This window comes from Canis aureus, chromosome 18 (assembly GCF_053574225.1).
Source record: "Canis aureus isolate CA01 chromosome 18, VMU_Caureus_v.1.0, whole genome shotgun sequence".
Lineage (NCBI taxonomy): Eukaryota > Metazoa > Chordata > Mammalia > Carnivora > Canidae > Canis > Canis aureus.
The window spans coordinates 3,510,734-3,531,977 of NC_135628.1; the positions used below are offsets into that span (position 1 = coordinate 3,510,734).

Here is a 21,244-nt window from a genome sequence, read left to right on the forward strand (position 1 = left end):
GAGTGCACAGAATTACAAAGTAATGGAGTTAGAATTTGAACATGTCTGACTCAGTGACCATGCTACAATGGTTCTTGAAAGAAGAGAAATGGAAAAAATGCAGCCAAAAGTCTGCATATGGTGGGGCATGCCTAAATATATCTACTGATGTGTCTAGTTCATGAAGACAATGTTTTAATTTGCCATTTCTGCAGGGAGGCTGGTGGAAGCCAAGTGTTTTTGACAGACAGCAGTGACTGGTAAACTCAGGGTGAGACATCCAGTAGGAGCATGTCTGATAAAAACTGTTGAGGGTCATCCCCTCAGGAGTACGAATGGGCTTCTCTAGTACCATATATGATAACCTACTAGGCTGCTGCTACTAGTACTCTAGTTGTTAATGACAATTCTATTTTATAAATTATTTATTTAGGTTTAGGGTTCAGCATAGTGGAGTATCTAATCACAGCTTAGGTATTAGCTATCACGTATTCAGAAATATTAAACTCATTTTTATACTGCATTATTACTTTAGCTGAAGCTATATAAGGCTTAGTTAAAATTTAACTTCATATTTTAACTCCCTTAAACACACTTTTTGCTAAATGTTATTGACTTGCATTAATCATGTTACCAAAGTGGCAGACAAAAATTATAACAACCTTTAAATATAGTGCTTCAAAACGTATCATTTGAGCAAGGGAGCATGTAACACCTACCAAAAGCCTCATGAGTGGTCTGAGAGCCAGAAAAAATGTAGACATCTGGACAGAGATACCCCTGGATAAATACTGGAGACAGCAGCAGCTGGACTTCCTAGTCAGGTAATTTGTGCAAATCCATTTAATGCTCAATACAATTTAAATGTAGTTTATTTTAGTCACATATTTTTTATAGTTAGCCAAAATACTTGTCAGGATCTACTGTCCAAAATGAAATCTTATCAAATAGCCTTCGTATTCAGTTCAGAACGCCAATGATGTTTTTTGTAAAATGTTATTCTGTCTCTGCCTACTGCAAGCAGCCCTAACAGGAACTAGTGCAAATCCAAAGTGACTCCTGCCCTGGGGAGAGAAAACAACCACACGCATACTAGTTTGGCTGCAGCCCCAGCAGCAGAACCTTATAATTGGCAGCAAGAAAGAGTGCCATTTGCAGCCCCAGCAGATGAAGTTGCAGCCCCAGCAGATGAAGTAGGGGTAGACATCTGCTCTATCAGCCCTGTCCACCAAATAAAGCCTCTCAGGGAGCAAGGCAGGGAGAATACCCAGCAGAACAGAGCTACTTCAGCCAAAACAGAGAGACTAGAGGCTATCACCTAGTTTCTCTGCAAGCTCCATCCACCAACAAAAGCCTCTCAGGGAACACATCAGGGAGGGTACCATGCAGTTTAGTGCCACTGCAGCCCTGGTAAACAAGCTGACGGCTGGCATCTAATCTGACAGCTGACTCTGCCCAACTACAAGCCCATGGCAGTCTCAAACTGGCCCCTTAATGGCTCAGAAACCAAAGCCAGCCCACAAAATGCAAAGTGTGCCATTACAGCTGACTGGACTAAATGCAAATGAAGCTCAGCCAAAACAGTAGAGCACAAACAACCCACACAGAAGATAGCCCTAAAGCAACTAGCTTTGGTGAACACAGAACATTGCACTATAGGGCACCTGGGGCCTTTTCTTCATATGCACACTACTTTCAAGATCAGGAGATACAACTGACCTTCCTAATACGTAAAAACAAACTCAGAGAGTTAGACAAAATGAGAAAACAAAGGAATATGTCCCAAATGAAAGAATAAGACAAAATCACAGCAAAAAAAAAGCTAAATGAAATGAAGGTAAACAATACACCTAAATAAAGAATTCCAAATAATGGTGATAAAGATCCTGGACTTGAGAAAAGAATGGAAGATCTCAGTAAGACCTTCAACAAAGAGACAGAAAATACTTGAAAACAATCAATCAGTATGAAGCATTAAATAACTAAAATTAAAAATACAATAGAGGGAATAAATAGTAGCCTAGAGAAAGCAGTAAAATGAATCAGTGAGCTGGAAGACCGAGGAATGGAAAGCAACTAAGTGGAACAGAAAAAAGAAAAAAGAATTAAAAATGAAAATACATTAAAGGCAATCAGTGACATCATCAAGCATAGTAACATTTACATTATAGGGATCCCAGAAGAAGAGAGAGAGAGAAAAGGAAACAGAAAATTTAATTAAGTAATTTCTAAAAACTTCCTTAAATCTGGAGAAGGAAACAAACATCCAGATCCAAGAAAACAGACTAGCCCCCAACAAAATTAACCCCAGGAGGTCTACATCATGATACATAATAATTAAAATGTCAAAAAGTATTGATAAAGAAAAAATTTTAAATGTATTAAGTGAAAAGAGGGAAAAATATGCAACCAAGAATATTCTATTCTACCCAGTAAGGTTATTATTCAGAATAAAAAGAGAAATAGTTTCCCAGGCAAACAAAAGTTAAAAGAATTCATCAATGCTAAACCTTACCCTAAACCACTAAGCCCTACAAAAATGTTAAAAGGAATTTTTTGAGCAGAAAGGAAAGGCCATAATCAACAGTAAGAAAATTAGGAAAGAAAATATTTTCACAGTTAAATGCAAACATGATAAAATTAATAGACTAATCACTTATAAAACCAGTACAGAGGGTAAAGCACAAAAGCAGTAATTTTTTTTTAAATTTTTCCCTCTCTTCTCCTATGATCCTTGTTCTGTGTCTTAGGATGAAAGCAGACAGGGAGACAAACCATAAGAGACTCTTAGCTATTGGAAACAACTGAGGATTAATAGAGGGGGGAGATAGAAGGGGTTATCTGATAACTGGGTGATGGGCATTAAAGAGAGCATGTGATGTAATGAGCACTGGGTGTTATATGCAACTGATGAAGCACTGAACTCTACCTCTGAAATTAATAATGCTGTATAATGTTAACTCATTGAATTAAAATAAATTTTTAAAAAGAAAAAAAAACAGTAAAACCAATTTGATCTATAAAAATCAGTCAAAGGATTCACAAAATAAAATGATGTAAAGGATGACATTATATATGTAATATTAGGGTGGAGGCAAAAATTTATTGCTTTTAGAATGAACTCAAACTTCAGCAACCATCAACTTAATATACACTCCTATATGCATAAGATGTTATATATGAACCTAATGGTAACCACAAACCAAAAGCCTGCAATAGATACACAAAAAATAGATAAAGGAATGGAAGCCTATCTCAAAAGAAAGCCATTAAACCATGAGGAAGGAGAACAAGAGAAGAAAGCAACAAAGAAGAACTACAAAAACAGCCATAAAACAAGTAATGAAATGACAATAAATACATATCTATTAATAATTACTTGGAATGTAAATGGAGTAAATGCTCCAATCAAAAGACACAGGGTAACTGAAACCCAAGACTATGTAACAACAAAGAAGGACACTACATAATGATAAACAGAACAATCCAAAAAGATGATATTACAGCTATAAATATGTACCCAATGTGAGAGTACCTAAATACATAAAACAACTATTAACAGACATAAAGGAAGAAACCATCAATAATACATTAATAGTAGGGGATTTTAACACCTCACATCAATGGATACCTCATCCAGACAGAAAATCAACAAGGAAACAGTGGCACATTGGGCCGTATGGACCTAACAGATATATTCAGAGCATTCCAACCAAAAAGAGTGAAATACACATTATTTCCAACTGCACATGGGCCATTCTCCAGAATAGATTACATTAGGCTTCAAAACAAGTCTCAAAAAATTATATAAGACTGAAATCATAACATGTGTCTTTTCTGTATCAGGAGATACAACTGACCTTCAGTTGATTTTTATACCATAATGGTATAAAACTAGAAATCAATCACAAGAAAAAATCTGGAAAGAACATGAACACAGGGAGGCTAAATAACATGCTACAAACAAACAAACATGTGAATAAAGAAATCAAAGAGTAAATAAAAAAATACATAGAGACAAATGAAAATGAAAACACAACGGTTCAAAATCTTTGGGATGTAGCAAAAGCAGTTTTAATAAGGAAGACTATAGCAGTACAGGCCTACCTTAAGTAGCAAGAAAAATCTCAAATGAACAACTTAACCTTACACCTAAAAAAGCTAGAAAAAGAGCAAACAAAACCTAAAGCCAGTAGAAGGAAGGCAATAATAAAAATTAGAGCAGAAATAGATGAAGTAGAAAACAGCAATAAGAAAATACAAAAAAACTAGTCATTGTGTAGAGAGAGCCACTAAGTAACATTGAAACGTTTTCTATATATCATCTCAAGTTTTCAAGTCAACAATAAAATAGGTTTCTTTCTGACTTCCTTATTTGGCCCTATGATGTGAATCAACTCATTCAACCATTCAAACCATGGAATTAACTTAGTGATGGCTTTTTTTTAAACATTTATTTATTTATTTATTTATTTATTTATTTATTTATTTATTTGTTTATGTGTGTGTGAGAGATAGTCAAAGAGAGAGCACAAGCAAGCAAGTGGGGGGAAGGAGAAGCAGAACTCTGGGATCAAAACCTGGGATCACTACCCGACCCGAAGGCAGACACTTAATCAACTGAACCACCCAGGCACCCCTAGAGATGTTTTAAAACAGGTTATTATGAGAATATTTCCATATACATAGAATCATATTATCAGTTCTGATGTAAAAATGCCCCCAAGCCTTAAATACTACTCCTAAACAAAAATTCATTCAACTGAACTCTTTTTTACAATTAGATACTTAGAGAGTTCAATAAAGTATGTTTCCCAAGGACTTTTAAATGGATGATTTGCCTGGTTATGTTCAAATAATTCCTACACATAGGAGCTGGATGATATTCAACATAATCAAATATGCTACTAGTTTGTTGCCTTCAGTTTAGAAAAATACTTTCCTTAAATAATTAGCTTGAAGGTTAGTGAGTGCTACCTGAATCCCTAAATCTATTGCTATTGCTAGAAATTATTCCTAGTGATTTTGCTTTTCATTTAATATATAAGTGAAATATTTATAACACTTGTTTTGTTTTGATAAGAGATCCATGTCTCAAACAGGTTATTAACTATACTGGAAGACTTGACCAACATATAACGAATACACATAGACCCAGACAGACACACATTTGTAGCAATTCATTATTCTCTCAAAACAAGCTGCTTCATTCATTTTTTTTTTAAAGTTAAAGTAATATGTCCCATAGGTGGTTATCAGAGAGTCGAATAACACAAATATTTAAATGAAGAGTGATAAATTCCTGTCCAGATGTTACTCTTTTCAACCCAATCCAATTCCATTACTTCTCCCTTTAGAGTCAACTTTTTTCATCTTTTGTTTTTTAGTTCATCTGTTGATTACCTCCACATCTTGAAATAGTATTATATCAATTACTATGATTTGTCAACTTCAGGTATTTCCTACTGCGTTCCTTATAAGCAAGATAAGAGTTCCCTCCCCTATATCATTAATATATTTTCCCTCCGATAATATTGTTTTATCACTAATTTAACTGTTTAACTCTTTAAATTCAAAAGACATATTTTAAAACTGTATTTCTCATACCATTCAATGTAGTATACCTTGGTTCATCATTTTGAAGTATGAGATCTCCTGTCAGGACAAGAGGGAAAGTTTATCACATTTCTTATATTCTATTCTAAACATTAGATATGATAATTCTGAAATTTCAAAATCAATATAGAATATTTACATTACTTGTTATATTTTTACAGAATATTCTGTAAAGACTTCCTCCTTTAGATTCACAGCAAAACTAAGTGGAAGGTATAGAGATTTCATCACCAAACACAAAGTCATCCAGTTTTACTCCTATTATCTTCTAAGAGTTTTACAAATTTGCATTTTTATTAAATGTGACCCATTTTGAGTTCATTGTATATATTGTAAAGTCTGTGCCTAGATTCATTTTTTTCATGTGAACGCATTGCCGTTGCTCCTAGATCAAAGATTATGTGACTATATTAGGTGTATCTACTTCTAGGCTCTTCATTCTGTCCCACCGTTGTCTATTTTTCTAGCAATCTTGATTAATATAGCTTTATAAATTTTGAGTTGGGTAGTATCAGTCTTCTGACTTTGCTCTTCTTCAATATTGTGGTAGAGCTGTTCTGAGTCCTGCTGATGTCCACAATATAATGTGCTGGAATTTTTATAAGGATTGCATTGGATCTATAGAACAAGTTGGGAAGAATTGGCATCTTGACAATATTTTCTTATCAATGAACATGGAATGAATATTTTCCATTTACCTCATTCTTTTTTAATTCTTCAGAGCTTTGTAGTTTTACTCATGTAAGTCTTATACCTATTTTGATAGATTCATACCTGAGTATTTCACTTAATGTAAGTGGTATTGTATTTTGAATTTCAAATTCCACAGATTCATTGCTGGTATATAGGAAAGGGATTGGCTTTTGTATATTAATCTTGTATCCTGCAACCTACCTAAAATTCTAGGAGTTTTAGTTTTGTTTTATTATTATTATTTGGAGTTTTCTAAATAGATGATAATGTCACCCTGGAAAGACAACAGTTTTAGTTCCTCCTTCCCAATCTGTATACCTCCTTCCTTTTGTTGTCTTATTGCATTAGCTAGGACTTCCATTATGATTTTGAAAGTGAGTGATAAGAGGGGACTTCCTTGCCTTTTTCCTGATCTTAGTAGCAAAGTTTCTAGACTTTGATATTTCCTACAGACCATCAAAAGTTGAGGAAATCAAAAAAAAAAAAAAGTTGAGGAAATCCCCTCTCTTCCTTGTTTACTAAGAGTTTTTATCATGAATTGAGTACTGAATTTTGTCAAACACTTATTCTTTATCTGTTACCATGACATTTGATTTTTCTTCTTTAGCTTACTGATGTGATAGATTCCATTATTGGTTTTGAAATGCAAAATCTGCCATGAACTTGAAATAAATCCCTTGATTGTGTATAATTCGTTTTATATATTTATACATATATAAATATGGATTTGATTAGTTAATGCTTTGTTGAGGATTTTAGCATCTATGTTCAGGAGAAATATTGGTCTGTCATTTTCTTTCTTGTCATGTATTTGGCTGATTTTGGTATTAGAGTAATACTGTTCTCACAGAATGAGTCAGGAAATATTCTTTCCACTTCTACCTTCTGAAAGAGACAATACAGAATTAGTATAATCTATTCCTTAAATACTTATTAGAATTCACTAGAGACTCCATCTGGACCTGATGCTTTCTGTTTTGGTAAGTTTGGTATGCTATCTACTAGTTATTTATCAATTTCTTTAATAGACATAGGGCTATCTAGATTGTATATACCTTCTTCTGTGAGTTTTAGCAAACTGTACCTTAAAAGGAATTGGTCTATTTTCATCTGGGTTATCAAATTTGTGGGTATAGATTTTTTTGATTTTTTATAATTTATTCATGAAAGACACACACACACGCGCACACACACACACACACACACAGGGGCAGAGACACAGGCAGTGGGAGAAGCAGGCTCCCTGTGGAGCCCAACGTGGGACTCGATATCGGGTCCCCAGGATCACACTCTGGAATGAAGGCGGGGCTAAACCGCTGAGCCACTGGGACTGCTATGGGCATAGATTTCTTCATAGTATTTCTTTATTATCCTTGTAATGTCCATGGTATCAATAGTGATGTCCTTTGTTTGATTTTCACATTAGCAATTTGTGTTCTCATTTTTCTTTTCTTAACTGGCCAGTACTTTCTCAATTTTATGAATCTTTTCAAGAAACACGCCTTTGGTTTTATTGATTTTCTCTTGAATCCCTACTTTCATTTTCACTGATTTCTGCTGTAGTTACTGTTTCTTTTCTTCTATTTACATGGAATTTAATCTGTTCTTCTTTTTCTAGTTTCCTAAAGTGCAAAGTTTGGTGATTCATCTTAGATCTTTCTTCTTTGTAATATATTCATTCATTTTTTTAAGATTTTATTTATTTATTCATGAAAGTCAGACTGAGAGAGAGAGAGAGAGAGGAAGAGACACAAGCAGAGGGAGAAGCAGGCTCCCTGAAGGGAGCCCAAATTGGGACTCGATCCCAGGACCATGGGATCACAACTTGAGCCAAAGGCAGATGCTTACCTGCTGAGCCATGCAGCAGCCCTGCATGCAATTTTATACATTTCTCTCTAAGCACTGCTTTTGGTGCAACCCACAAGTTTTGATAACTTGTATTTTCATTTAGTTCAAAATATTTTTCTAAATTTGTCCTGCAATTCTTCTTTGATCTATGTGTTAACTAATACTGTGTTACTTAATCTTCAAGTATTTTAGAATGTTCCAGATATCCTTTTGAGCATGATTTCTAATTAATCCACTGTAGTCTAAGAGCATTGTATGACTTCTATTAAGTGTGTTAAGTTGTATTTATGGCCCCGAATGTCACCTATTCTGGTAAAGATTCCATGTGAATTTGAGAAGAATGTGTATTGTGCTGTTGTTGGATGCAATGGTCTATAGATGTCCATTATGTCCAGCGGACTGATGGTGTCATCGAATTCAATTATGTCTCTACTGATTTTCTGCCTGCTGAATCTGTCCATTTCTGACAGCAAGGTGTGTTAAAATATTCAACTATAATAGTAGGGTCATCTTTATAACCTTGGAGTTCTACCATTTTTTGCCCCATATATTTTGATACTCTGCTATTCAGATTTCAATTAAGGTCCAATATGTCTTCTAGCCCAGGCTAATTTCTTAACTCACATGAATGATCACAACAATGTAAAAACCAAAGACTTTCCTTAAGGTGACAGAGGAAATAATTTGTGATTAGAAAATTAACTGAGCATTTAATAAAAGAAATCTTGAAAGAAAGAAAATAACATGATGGAGATCCAAAATCTCAGTAAAAATCCTGCCCAAATCCCCAGACTAACAACTATTTACATGCAAAGGCAACACAAGTGAGCAAAGGCAACACAAGTGAGCTACTGAAAATAAAGATATGCCCAGAGTACAGCCTAATGTTATAAAGAGAATGACACCACATGAGGCTTGGGAATTTCTTATAAATCTTTTTAAAAACCTGAACGCATTCCCCCAATCTATTCTCATCTCAAGCAGCAGAATATTGAATCCTTATTGACTTGAGGCATCAGGATGCAAAAAAGCCTACATCTTACATAATAGCTAAAATTTCCCAGAATCTAAAAATAAAATCTGCCTAAACCCTCAGCTGATTATCAAACTAAGCATACACAGCAAAGACCCACTGGACTAAGATAAAATAGCAGCAGCTGGATTCTGCCAATACTAAGCAGAAATAGCTGCTGTACACGGTGGAAGAACAGAGATTGCAGTTTAAGAACAAGCTGACTAACTAGATCAAAAACAATAATAAATTTTCAGAATACAACCAAAATCCAGGGCTGACACAATCTATCATCTAAAAAAGCAAGTTTATAAACAAAAATTACTATGGATGAAAAACAAGAAAACAGGATACATACTCAGAAAAAAGTATACTAGTTATTAAAAAAATTGACTATAAGCAGTTGAGTCTAACACACTAAGACTTCAAAGTAACTACCTAACTACTGAAAATAATGTCAAAGAATTAAAGGAAAATGTTTTCAAATAATTAAAGATAAAATAGCCTTGCTGTGAACGGTAAGGAAATATTGATAAGCTTTGGTTGTATAAAATGGAAATTCTAAAAAAAGAAGAGGAAATTCTAAAATTGATAAGTAATAATGAAATTAAAAGTTCACTATATAGCATAAGCAGAAGACTATTAATGGCAGAAAACCAGTAAATTTGAAAATAAATTGATATAGGTTACTTAATCTGAAATATGGAGATAAATAAGACTGAACAGAAATTAACATAGCCTTATAGGTATTTGTGGGACAATATCAAGCAGTTCAACATACATGTATTTAGTCACAAAAGGAATGAGAATACAGAAAAAGAGCAGAAAAAAATATTTGAAGTAATGGTCTAAAACTTTCAAAAGCAGACTGAAAATATTTACTTATAAATCTAAGAAACATATATGCTAAAAGGAGTGCTTGTTTAAAGTTGAAAATTGTGGTGATTTAATATTGTATTTATAATGTAATAAGATACAAAATAAGTCATTTGTAGCTCTGCATACAGTAAATGGAAATACATTGTGGTGAGGTTCCCATATTGCATCTAGATTAGAATATTAATGCAAAACAGACTGTAATAAATAAGATAAAGAAGAAGGCTGCAACATCCAAAGCAACCACTAAAAGTAATGCAATAGCAAACAGCTAAAAAGCCAATGGAGACACTAAAATAAAATACAAAATTGTAATTATTTTTCTGACCCATAAAAGGCAGAAAAAGAAGAACAAAAATTAAAAAAAATGGATGAATCAGACAGAAAATAAATAGCCAATGACAGACTGAAATACAATTAAGTAACAATAAATATAAATGGGCTAAAATCTGTAATAAAAAGCAGCAATTGTCACACTGGATAAAAAGAAAGACACAGCTATAAGCCATGTATATTATAAATATAAATATTATAAATATACAAAAAGAATATCATAAATATAAAAAGAGAAGTGAGTTTAAAATAAAAGAATGGAATAAGATTAATCATACAACCAGTAAATCTAAGAAAGCTCAAGTGTTATATAAGGGGGAAAAGTCTTTAAAACAAGTAGGACTACATAGAGACTATGACTTTAGATACATACATTAATGACATATATATATACACACACATACATATGTATGTATATATATATATATATATATATATATATATATATATATATATATATATATATATATATAATGTATTAGGTGAGGTGAGGGTCTCCTGGTAATAAAGTCTGCAATCTTGTTTATATGAAAATATCTGTATTAATCATTATTTTATTCTAGGTTAACATTTTAGAACTGGAACATACCATTCCAATGTTTCTGGTGTCCTTCTTTTGCTGGTGAAAGTCATTCATTTTTCATACTGTTCCTCTATATATGATATGTCATTTTCTCTTTATTGTTGGCTTTCAATAATTTGTCTATAATGCACCTAGAAGTGATGATTTTTGCATAATACTTGGAGATCATTTTCTTAAGAGTCAGTAGCCTAAAGATTGCTGATATAAGAAGTAAAAAAGGAAAGGAAAGAAAGCATACAGAACAGACAAGGAAGAAGCAGATGAAGAATTTTTAGTGTAATATTTTCATGTGAAGTGCCTGTTCTTAAAAATGGAGTATGTGATATTTGATGTTTAACTAAATCCAATATTGTGCTGAAGCTGGCTGATAACACTACTTAACAAGAACAAATTTTAAGTATTTTCATGGATTTTCAAGCTGATTTTTAAACCTCTGATAGGTTAATTTAGCAACGTGGGAGTACTTATGACAAGGAGGTTGGCAAGTATTATAAATCATTTCTCCTCCCTCAGAGTCAGTTAAACATTTAATCAAACCTAAAAATTTAATCTATAGTATTACTGCAAAAGATAACAATGCAGTAAAACTGTTTTTTTTTAAGATTCTATTTATTTATTCATGAGAAATGCAGAGAGAGAGAGAGAGAGAGAGAGAGAGAGAGAGGCAGAGACATCAGCAGAGAAGAAGCAGGCTCCATGCAGGAAGCCTGATGTGGAACTCAATCCGGGTCTCCAGGATTGCACCCTGGGCTGAAGGCAGGCGCTAAACCGCTGAGCCACCTAGGCATCCCAAAAACTGAGTTTTATATATATAACAAATCTCCTTTACATCAATGTGTATAGAACTTACATAATAAACAGTATTTCATTATTAATCAAAGTGCACTTTTGTTGTGCTTCCCGACATTTTATATTAGTCGTAAGAAGGTATGGACTATATACTTTCAAAGTTAATAGAACTATTCTAGTAAATAATGTAAGTAATATAATATCAATATATGATAATTATAGGCATGCCTGAGTAGCTCAGTCAGTTAAGTTTCTGACCTCAGCTCCAGTCATTATCACAGGGTCCTGGGCTAGACTCCCCCATGCTCAGTGGGGAGTCTACTTCTCCCTCTCACTCTGCCCTTCCCCCTGTCTATGCATGTGCAATCTCTCTCTTGTTCAAATAAATAAATGAAACCTTTTATATATATAAAATATATAATCGATATCCATATAGAATCATATATCATATATATGATTCTTATATTACTAATAATGCCAATCAGAATCCAGAACCTATTACATAATCCTGGCCACCTGAAATTTCCAAAGAAAATAGTAGAAATATTTTGTTAGAGTCCATCTGTTTCTTAGTAAAGTAATAAAGTGTGAAAACAACTGTTAACTCAGATATGATTCAGAAAATAAAAATGCAGCAATTTCATGCATATATACAAAGGTAAGTCCATAAAGTTTTTTGTTGAGTCCAACACATCATTTTTTTATAAAAGTCAGTTTGATGGTACATATTTTACTCTCAGGAAAACACTTTTGTCTTAGACCTTGAAATCAAGAGAAATTCACCAGGGATGAAGAACAGGCACCACTAAAAGGTGAAGAACAACACTGATTGAGCATGCTATATGACAAGCAATCTGTTATTTTACTACTGTACAGCAATTTTTAAAATATTGCAATTTTATTGCTTTGGAGAGGAAAGAAATAAAGAGTTTTACAGAATATATTTAAGTTCTGATATTAATCTATTTTAAGATGTACTACTTTGGCTAAATGAAGCAGATATAAACTGAGTAGAAATTTACTTACTAGTACAGTAAGAAATATGTACCATTCAAAAGTTTTAATTAGGAATATCATTAAATTTAGTCTTCAGAAACAAAATAAAATAGTCAAGCCAATAATAACAGACTCTTGCTTCACTGGAGGAGTCTTAGGGGAAAAAATAATCCAATAAAAGATAACACTTCTTGCATAATAAATTTCAAAAAGATTAGATTGTTTTTGTTTCCCTTTTTTTTGTTTTTTTGTTTGTTTGTTTCCTTTTGAAAGGGAGAGAGAGCACAAGTCAGGGGTTGGGAGGTGGAGAGAGAATCTTAAGAACTCAGGGCTAGATCCATGACCATGAGATCAAGACCTGAGCTGAAATCAAGAGTTGGTCACTTAACCAAGTGAGCCACCCAGGCACCCCAGAAAGATTACACTGTTTTTGATGGTAAAAGAAAGGAGGTAAGGAATAACATACAAGTCTAGTCAGAAATGGAATAATGCATTTGGCATATACTTCCTATTTAGACAAAACTCTGAAACCACCCAAACTAAATAGTATTTCTTAGATAGTATCTTTGGCAGGGAGGAACTGAAGTTAGTATAGTCTTCATCTCAAGAGGTGAAAACATACCAGCCACAGCTGTCTAGAGGAAGACATTCAGGCCACGAAACCACCTTGCTTTTGGTAAAGGATGAGAGAATACGGACGAGCAGGTGGTTAGTCCCAACTCTTTCTCTGTCTAAACATTCAATAAATATATCCCTTTCTTTTCTTTTTATCTAAACACACATAAATGAGATAAGGTAGGCTAAAATAAGATCTTCTCAGAAATCTTAAAATTTGTATCTAAATGGTTAAGGACGCCTTACAATCACAATTTCTAGAATATTACTCATTACCATCCCTAAATTAACATGTCAAGGTATTTCTCCAAGTAAAGACCAACAAGGACGGTATGAAACCCATGGCAACTTATCTCCTAGTTCATGCTCTAACATTTCCTGATGAACATCAATAGCACAGCAAAATTATAATGACATTTTTAGATAAGGAACAAATGCCTTACTTTCCCCTGCAATCCCACTGAGTATCTCATAAAATGCTCCTTTTCATGTTCACTTGATCTTATATTCTGCAGTGTTACATATACCCCATTTTAAAATATGCACCATGCACTCAAATTATTAACTATGGTTAAATTCTCCAAGGGAGTACTTCCTCAGCATCTGTGGCTCAGATGCTTAAACTCACTGTAAGTCTTAACCAGAGGCAAAGGCAGACACGAATTTCCCTACAGGACTGAACTGAAATGTCAAGACACATGCATGGACAAAGATACAGAAATGCTAGAATTGAGAAAACAATATGATAAATATCTCTATTTTTTGATAAGTATCTTTCCTAATAATTTCAAAGTACTGAAACTTCTATACATTGTTACATTAGAGAAGAATGGCAAATTCTTTAAAATTAATCACTCATCACTTTATGAAAGATGAAATACTGTAGATATGCATCATAAACTTATGCATCCCAGCATTATATGCTGAATGCTTGTTGCAAAGAAAATGGAAAAGAAAGGAAATCTAAAGCAGTGCAAAAATGACTAGAAAAGGCATGGCATTATTAAAAATATCTACTGATATTTAATTCTCCTAGATTCTGGGATAATGGAATTTTATAGTAAATCTTTATCCATATATAGTATACTTAATTCAGATTTTAAATTTAAATCCTGGATTTGTGCTGATGGGAGTGACAAGTCTCATTGCCATTCAGCACCACTCTCATCTTGGCTATAAAAACAGTATTATTAAAGACAAGATGCAAAAGTCATATGCAAGAAAATTGATTTACTCTATTGAGCCAACACTGACTTTGGATAAATGAAAAATGCATAAACCTTGAGATCTTTGAATGTAAAATTTTTTTTCTAATTGTTTATTTTGCCTTTTGTTTAGAATTAACTATTCAGGAGTGACCACAGGCACTTAACTGACCAGTAAAAGTCTCATGGTACTCCTTCTTTTCCAGACTTACAAATGGCTGAGAGAAATAAAAGACTACTCATCAGATTACCCTGGAAGGTAGGAGAAATTGCCCTCCTGTCTTCCCTAAGAAAAGTGTTCTACACTAGAATAAGCATGATATATTAATTGAAAAAGATACTAATATTATTTTTCTATTATATTTTAAAGCTGATAAATCTGGTAAATATCTAATATTTGCTGATTTCAGATTATGAACCAGAACCAGTGCACAGTCTGAGGAATCAGAAATAAACAAAGAGGATCCCTGCCTTATAAGAGAAAGCAATCTAGTATGGGACAGATACTATAATAACAATAATAATGGTATTAATATTATATGCTTATAATGTGGAATGAATTATGCCACAGTATTTATTTTTTACACACACACACACACAGAGAGAGAGAGAGCACATGAAAAGGGAGGAGGGGCCGAGAGGGAGGGAGAAGGGAGAGAGAGAGAGAATCTTAAGCAGGCTCTATGCTCAGTGCAGAGCCAGACATGGAGCTTGATATCAAGACCCTGAGACCATGACCAGAATCAAAATCAAGAGTTAGAGGCTTAAATGGCTGAGTCATCCAGGTGCCCCTATTCTGAAGTACTTTACATATATTATTAACTCACTGAATCCTCCATGCAATAAGTACTATTATTATTATAAATATACTCAGGCTACAGATGAAGAATGGGAAGCTTATAGGGAAATTAGTCATCCAGATAGCAAAGGGCAGATTATAAAATCAAACCCAAACCTGTTTGCCAAGAGTATCACTCACATTTGTTGCCCAGCCAACCAGAGAAATGCTATTAGTCCTGTGTAAGCCTAGATCAGGGGTGATTATCCCAACTGGGATTCAGGAAAGGTTTCCTGAACATGGGGCCCAACCTGAATTAAGCCAGGTGAAGGAAGAGCAAAGATTTTTCAAAGGTAATAAAAGAAAGCGCAAGAGGGTGGAAGTGTGACATAATCCCAGTGGTCTCTCCTTACTACACATGAACGATGAGGCTACGAGTGAGCAATGGGGTAGGTCGGGGAATGTCCTGTGCTAAACAGCTTCACGTGTGGTCTGAAAGCCTTTAAAAGATTTCCAGTTTAAAATAAAAAACAGATTCATATTTGCATTAAGAGAGATCAACTAGGTAGCCATGTGAGTAGTGATGTGAAGTGAATGAAACTAAAAGGGTGAGGGATAATCATTACAGAATTGGGAAGGCAACAGAAGACAATGTTAACTTTCATGTTTATAGTCTCACACGTGGTAAACACTAAGAATGTCTTAAATTATAATACTCGCTCCCCAAATAGCTCGGCCCTTAATAAATAGTTCATTAATTTAAACATAAACATTTGCTACTTCTGTGCAGATATTTACTGAAGTCCAATATAAGGGTTTGATATTTATCCAAGTGGACAGAAAATACGAAATTTTTCTTTCATTAATTTCCAAGACTGGGGAGAAAAGCAAAAATCTAGAAACCTAATGCCTACTCAATTAACTCAGTGTTACTCCATGCCTCCTCAGCAAGAAACAAAGCTCATAAGTTTATAAGCACAGGATTCTGGATGAAAGATAAAGCACATTAAAATGATTAGACACTTAAAGTTTTAAATTAATGTTAATATTTTACACAATTTTTAAATACTAAATATATATTTTAAAGATTTTATTTACTCATTTATGAGAGACACAGAGAGAGAGGCATAGACATAGGCAGAGGCAGAGCTGAGCCACCCAGGTGCCCTAAATACCAAATATTTATGTTGGCCACCACTTCTTTGATCCGCCAAGCTACACCATAAAAGATTAGTGGAAAAAGTAGTTGGAAAAATTGTCAGTCAGTATGGGAATCCTGTAAGAGGCTGCCTTCAAATTGTAACACAAAAATACTGTAGCTAGAGAGTGTGCTTTTATGCTTAATTTCTAAAACTGCTGAGACATTAAGGCATGTACAGGCTAAGATTTTGTTAAAGTTACATGAAATTTGTGAAAGAAGCTAAGTTTTTGCACATATAATTGTTTTAAACTGTGACAACGATATTTTTATAACTAAAAATGCAAACTATCAACAGTGAATTCTAATTATTTAAGTTTTTGAGGGAGAGAGGGGCAGAGGGAGAGAAAAAGAATCTTAAGCAGTTTTCCTCTGAGGCCTGTAAGGTAAAGACTTAAATTGCCTGTGGTCAGGCTTGAAAATTACATATATCTTTCTATTAAAATGTGGTGTGAAAAAAGCCATATCATATCAAACATCTGCTAGTTTAATATTTTCCCATAACAAAATGGATCATTCCTACAACTTGACTTTAAAACATCAATATGCTAAAAACAATTTTTAAAAACATCAATATGCTGAAACACCTGGGGGCTCAGCAGTTGAGAGAATGTCTGCATTTGGCTCAAGTCGTGATCCTGGGGTCCTGGGATCAAGTCCCACATCGGGCTCCCTGCAGGGAGTCTGCTTCTCCCTATGCCTGTGTCTTTGCCTCTCTATGTGTGTCTCTCATGGATAAATAAATCTTAAAAAAAAAAAAAAAAGACATCAATATACTGGTAACCCAATGGACATATGGCATATAAGAAAAAAAAAAAACCTACCTAGCTGATGAATTTATTACTTTTATTCCCAAAATAGGATGTTATTTTCCTGTATGCAGAAATTGCTTCTTCCATGTTCCATTTACAATATTTTCACTGCCCAAATTCAGGTACAGTGAACAATCATCAGGAAAAAGAGGGGTGCCTGGTTGGCTCAGTCAGTGGAGCACAGGACCATTGATTTCAAGCTTGTGGGTTCAAGCTCCACGTTAGGTGTAGAGATTACTTAAAAATAAAACTTTACCAAAAAAAAAAAAAGGAAAGGGGAGGGGAGGGGAGGGGATGAGGTAACTGGGTGATGGACATTAAGGAGGGCATGTGATGTAATGAGCACTGGGTGTTATATAAGATTAATTGTTAAACTCTACCTCTGAAACTAAAAATAAACCATATGCTAATTAATTGAATTTAAATTTAAAAAATAAAAGCAGAAGAAAAAAAGGTAGGATTAATAGGAAGGAAAAAGTAAGTGTTTTTTTTTTTTTGTACACTTCTATATAATTTGAGATGTTAAAAAGAGCACGCATCATTTAATATTAAAAAACGTTTTTTAAAAAGGAAAGAGACAGTGAGATATCAGTGAGCTTCCACTTATGAGAATTAGATACCCCTCTCCTGCCCTCTTCCTTCACTATGGGTATATTAATAACACAAATGAGTGCAACCATCAAATCCCAAAGGTTGCAATATAAAAAGCCAGAATCAAGAACTTGAAGACTCATAAAAATCAAATCCCATTTTTTTTTTTTGGAACAAATACCTCATAGAGAATTCTGTGCAAGGACTGCATAGAAGTTGGTGGATGGAACCAAATTTCAAATTCCAAAATTCACTAAAGATTTGGAGTAAATCTACATCAGAAAAAAATAAGCAGATAAACATTTACAACCACTGAAAGATGTAAGCTATGGGCAGGTGGATTCAGTGACAGAAGCAAAAGGGAAATCAGGGAGTGATTAAATATATGAGCAAAAAATAATTTTACATATATATAGATATAGATACATAGAAGAGGTATAAGGGTATACAGAGAGACTCAAGATCAGGACGGTAGGAACATGACACCCTATGAAAGGGGATGCTTATTTCAAGTCATAACTTGTTCAGAGGGTAGTACTTTATACCCTACCTTCTAAAAGTCACACCATTCCCAGGAAATGTACATTCAGTTTTTCTGTTCCAACCATTTCAGAAATTCTTGCATATATATTTGTTAAATGAATACAAACCAAAATCTAAATGTCACCTATAATTGTGCCAAAAAAGAAAAAATACTCAGTAGAGAGCTCCCATTAATTAGCACCAAGCACATAGTACAGCCAATTAATTTAGAAAAGTTGTTCATTAAAAGTGCTAAAAATGAAAATACTCTGGAAAAGTTATTTTTTCCAGACTCTGGAGAAGTTATTTCTTTTCCACAGTTCTAATACAAAGCTTTATACAGTTAACTTTAAAAACTGTGCAAAAGATGGTGATGAAAACCAAATGTTTATTTCTCCCTTACTAAATACCGGAAACAGTGCGAGGTATATGTGACAGTATTTAAAAGTATTTTCTTGAAAACTATGAGGAGACTACGTTTTTCACTGCACTGAAACTGAGAGAAGATATTGTGCGGATCATGATTCAAGAGAAATTTAAGGTCATAACTGCTATAGACAATTTTCTTTGATGATAAATGATCATACTGAGAACCAGTTTAAATCACAGCTTATTCTCTTGCTGTGTTTAACTGTGTTACTCCCTGTGGTTTTAGCATGATGATGCAAGACTAAGTAATTTAATTATTCTCAATTCATGACCAGTTAGTTCAATCTCAACTAATTTATTGTTTACATATTCCTGACTATTTTATATTGGGCTGCTAAGAAATTATGGTCTAAATGCATCCAAAATATGAGTAGGGATTTAGTGAATAAGAAATGAACAGCTTGTCATTCTGGGAGCATATGTACATACAGAGGTTTTTTTTTTTTTTTTTTTTACCCATCATTTAGCTGATGCAGATTCCAAAACTTGTTTGTGAAGTTAAAAGACACTTACCCCGAGCCATTTGAATTTAATTTTTCACTTGTGTAGGTTTTAAATGTAGTTTGCAAACCAGATTCATTTTCCCTTACTCCTTCACTTTCTCTGCTGTAATAAAAATGGGTCTTTCATAATTTTATGTTTTCTTGTTGTTGTTTGCCTTTTGGAAGGAATAAACTTACCTGATGATGGGAAAAGTAAATCAGAAGCCATAACGTATTAATCTTACTTTCAACTGAGTCACTTATACGATGTGTGTATTAAAAGTCACTTAATTTCTTTTTTATCTATTGATAAAAATAGACACAGAGAGAGAGGCAGAAACACAGGCAGAAGGAGAAGCAGGCTCCCTGCGGGGAGAATCAATAGATAAAATATTGAACATGGAAAACAATGCCTTACAATAATGTTGGGAAACATAACTTTCCTTTGTAACTTTACCAAGGATTTTTCTTCCAAATATATTCCACCTAAATTATCTATCAAGCAAGAGGAAAAAAAATATTTATTGAACCCACATAATAAAAGAAAATGGCTTCTAAGGTAGGCAACACGTAGGAGCCAAAATTAACTCATATGATTCAGATTATTCAAGAGATAGGTCAGTTCTATCTCCCAGGTTCCACATTATAACATCAGAGGTCTATCTTATACCAACAGTTGATGATGTAAATTTCCTTCCCTCAATTATGAGGATCAAAAAAATATGAGGATGTGTCTCATAACATCCCATTAAAGCTAAGGCTTAGAAGAACTCTTTGTCCTCCGTTGCCTAAAGGGATTTGTCAGTACAAAGAGGGATTAGAGAATTAGTTCAAGGTTCACTGAATTCAGTGTTTTTCTTTTCACTTCCAAAGTAATTTCAGTAGTAATTTGAGGTGGTACCTTCTATTTCTCTTTGTTTTGTCTTTTGGTTTTGGTGGGCGGATTTTCGGGGAGAGGGTGCTTTTGTTTTTAGAAATTTGTTGATAAACCTCTGTGAGTATGGGAGGCTACTGCTCCATCAGTGCCTCCATCATGGCCCAAGCAATGGTTTGAAAGAGGATGAAACAAAGGGAAAGCTAAAATGCTCTGTGGAATTAAGAGGAGAAATTTTGAATTTCTGGAAACCACCCAAGAGGGAGGATTTACAGAATTTAGCAAAGCAAAAACAAGTCCTTGCAAAAAATGGTAAGATGAGAGGAGTATTCAAAGGGACACGACAAAAGAAATACTCTTTGCTGGGTAAAGAAAAATGCTAGTAACTGTGGCTAAAGATTGACTTTAAAATTGTTTTCTAGCTCTCTTTTATCACCAAAACTTCAATAAAAGGCTGCCAGATGGGACATACTGGGGAAGATACTGTAGAAGGTAAAAGTCCATTGGGATACAATTATCCACTGGTGCAGGGGCACTAACAACCTTTTGTTCTGGACTTTTGAAGGGTACTTGTATAATGATGCACAGCCTTAAAATATGAACTAATATTTACCTGCAAGGGACAGAGCTGCTTTATTTGCTGTCTAATGTAACAAAAGCAGTGCCGCCCTCTGGAACAAATGTTGTGCAGGTTTTCTTAGAGCCCATGGGAAAGACTGGGGTTTCCTAAACAGAGTTCCTTCCCTTTACTGTACCCTGTTCATCCCATCACCATGAGAGTAACTGGGGCCTGGGAACTGACGTAAGAAAATGGTGATAACTCTGGTCATTGATATTAATATGAATAATAGACTCGCATGTGTATCTGATCCAGGAGTCCCATACATTCTGGCAGCACCCATGGAACTGCGGCAAGTGGACTTGTTAGCGTGCCAGTAAAGTCCTACAAAAGGGTGATGTCCAGCATGAGATGAAGTTGGCCAGTGAGAAATGAAACTAAGTGGCAAGTGCTC

At 34.2% G+C, this 21,244-nt stretch overlaps 1 long non-coding RNA gene across 1 annotated transcript in view; it reads left to right on the top strand.

Moving 5' to 3' along the window:
• LOC144288505 (uncharacterized) overlaps positions 1 to 21,244 on the top strand; it is a 683,266-nt gene that overhangs the window by 117,289 nt on the left and 544,733 nt on the right. The gene's annotated exons all lie outside the window — the stretch shown is intronic.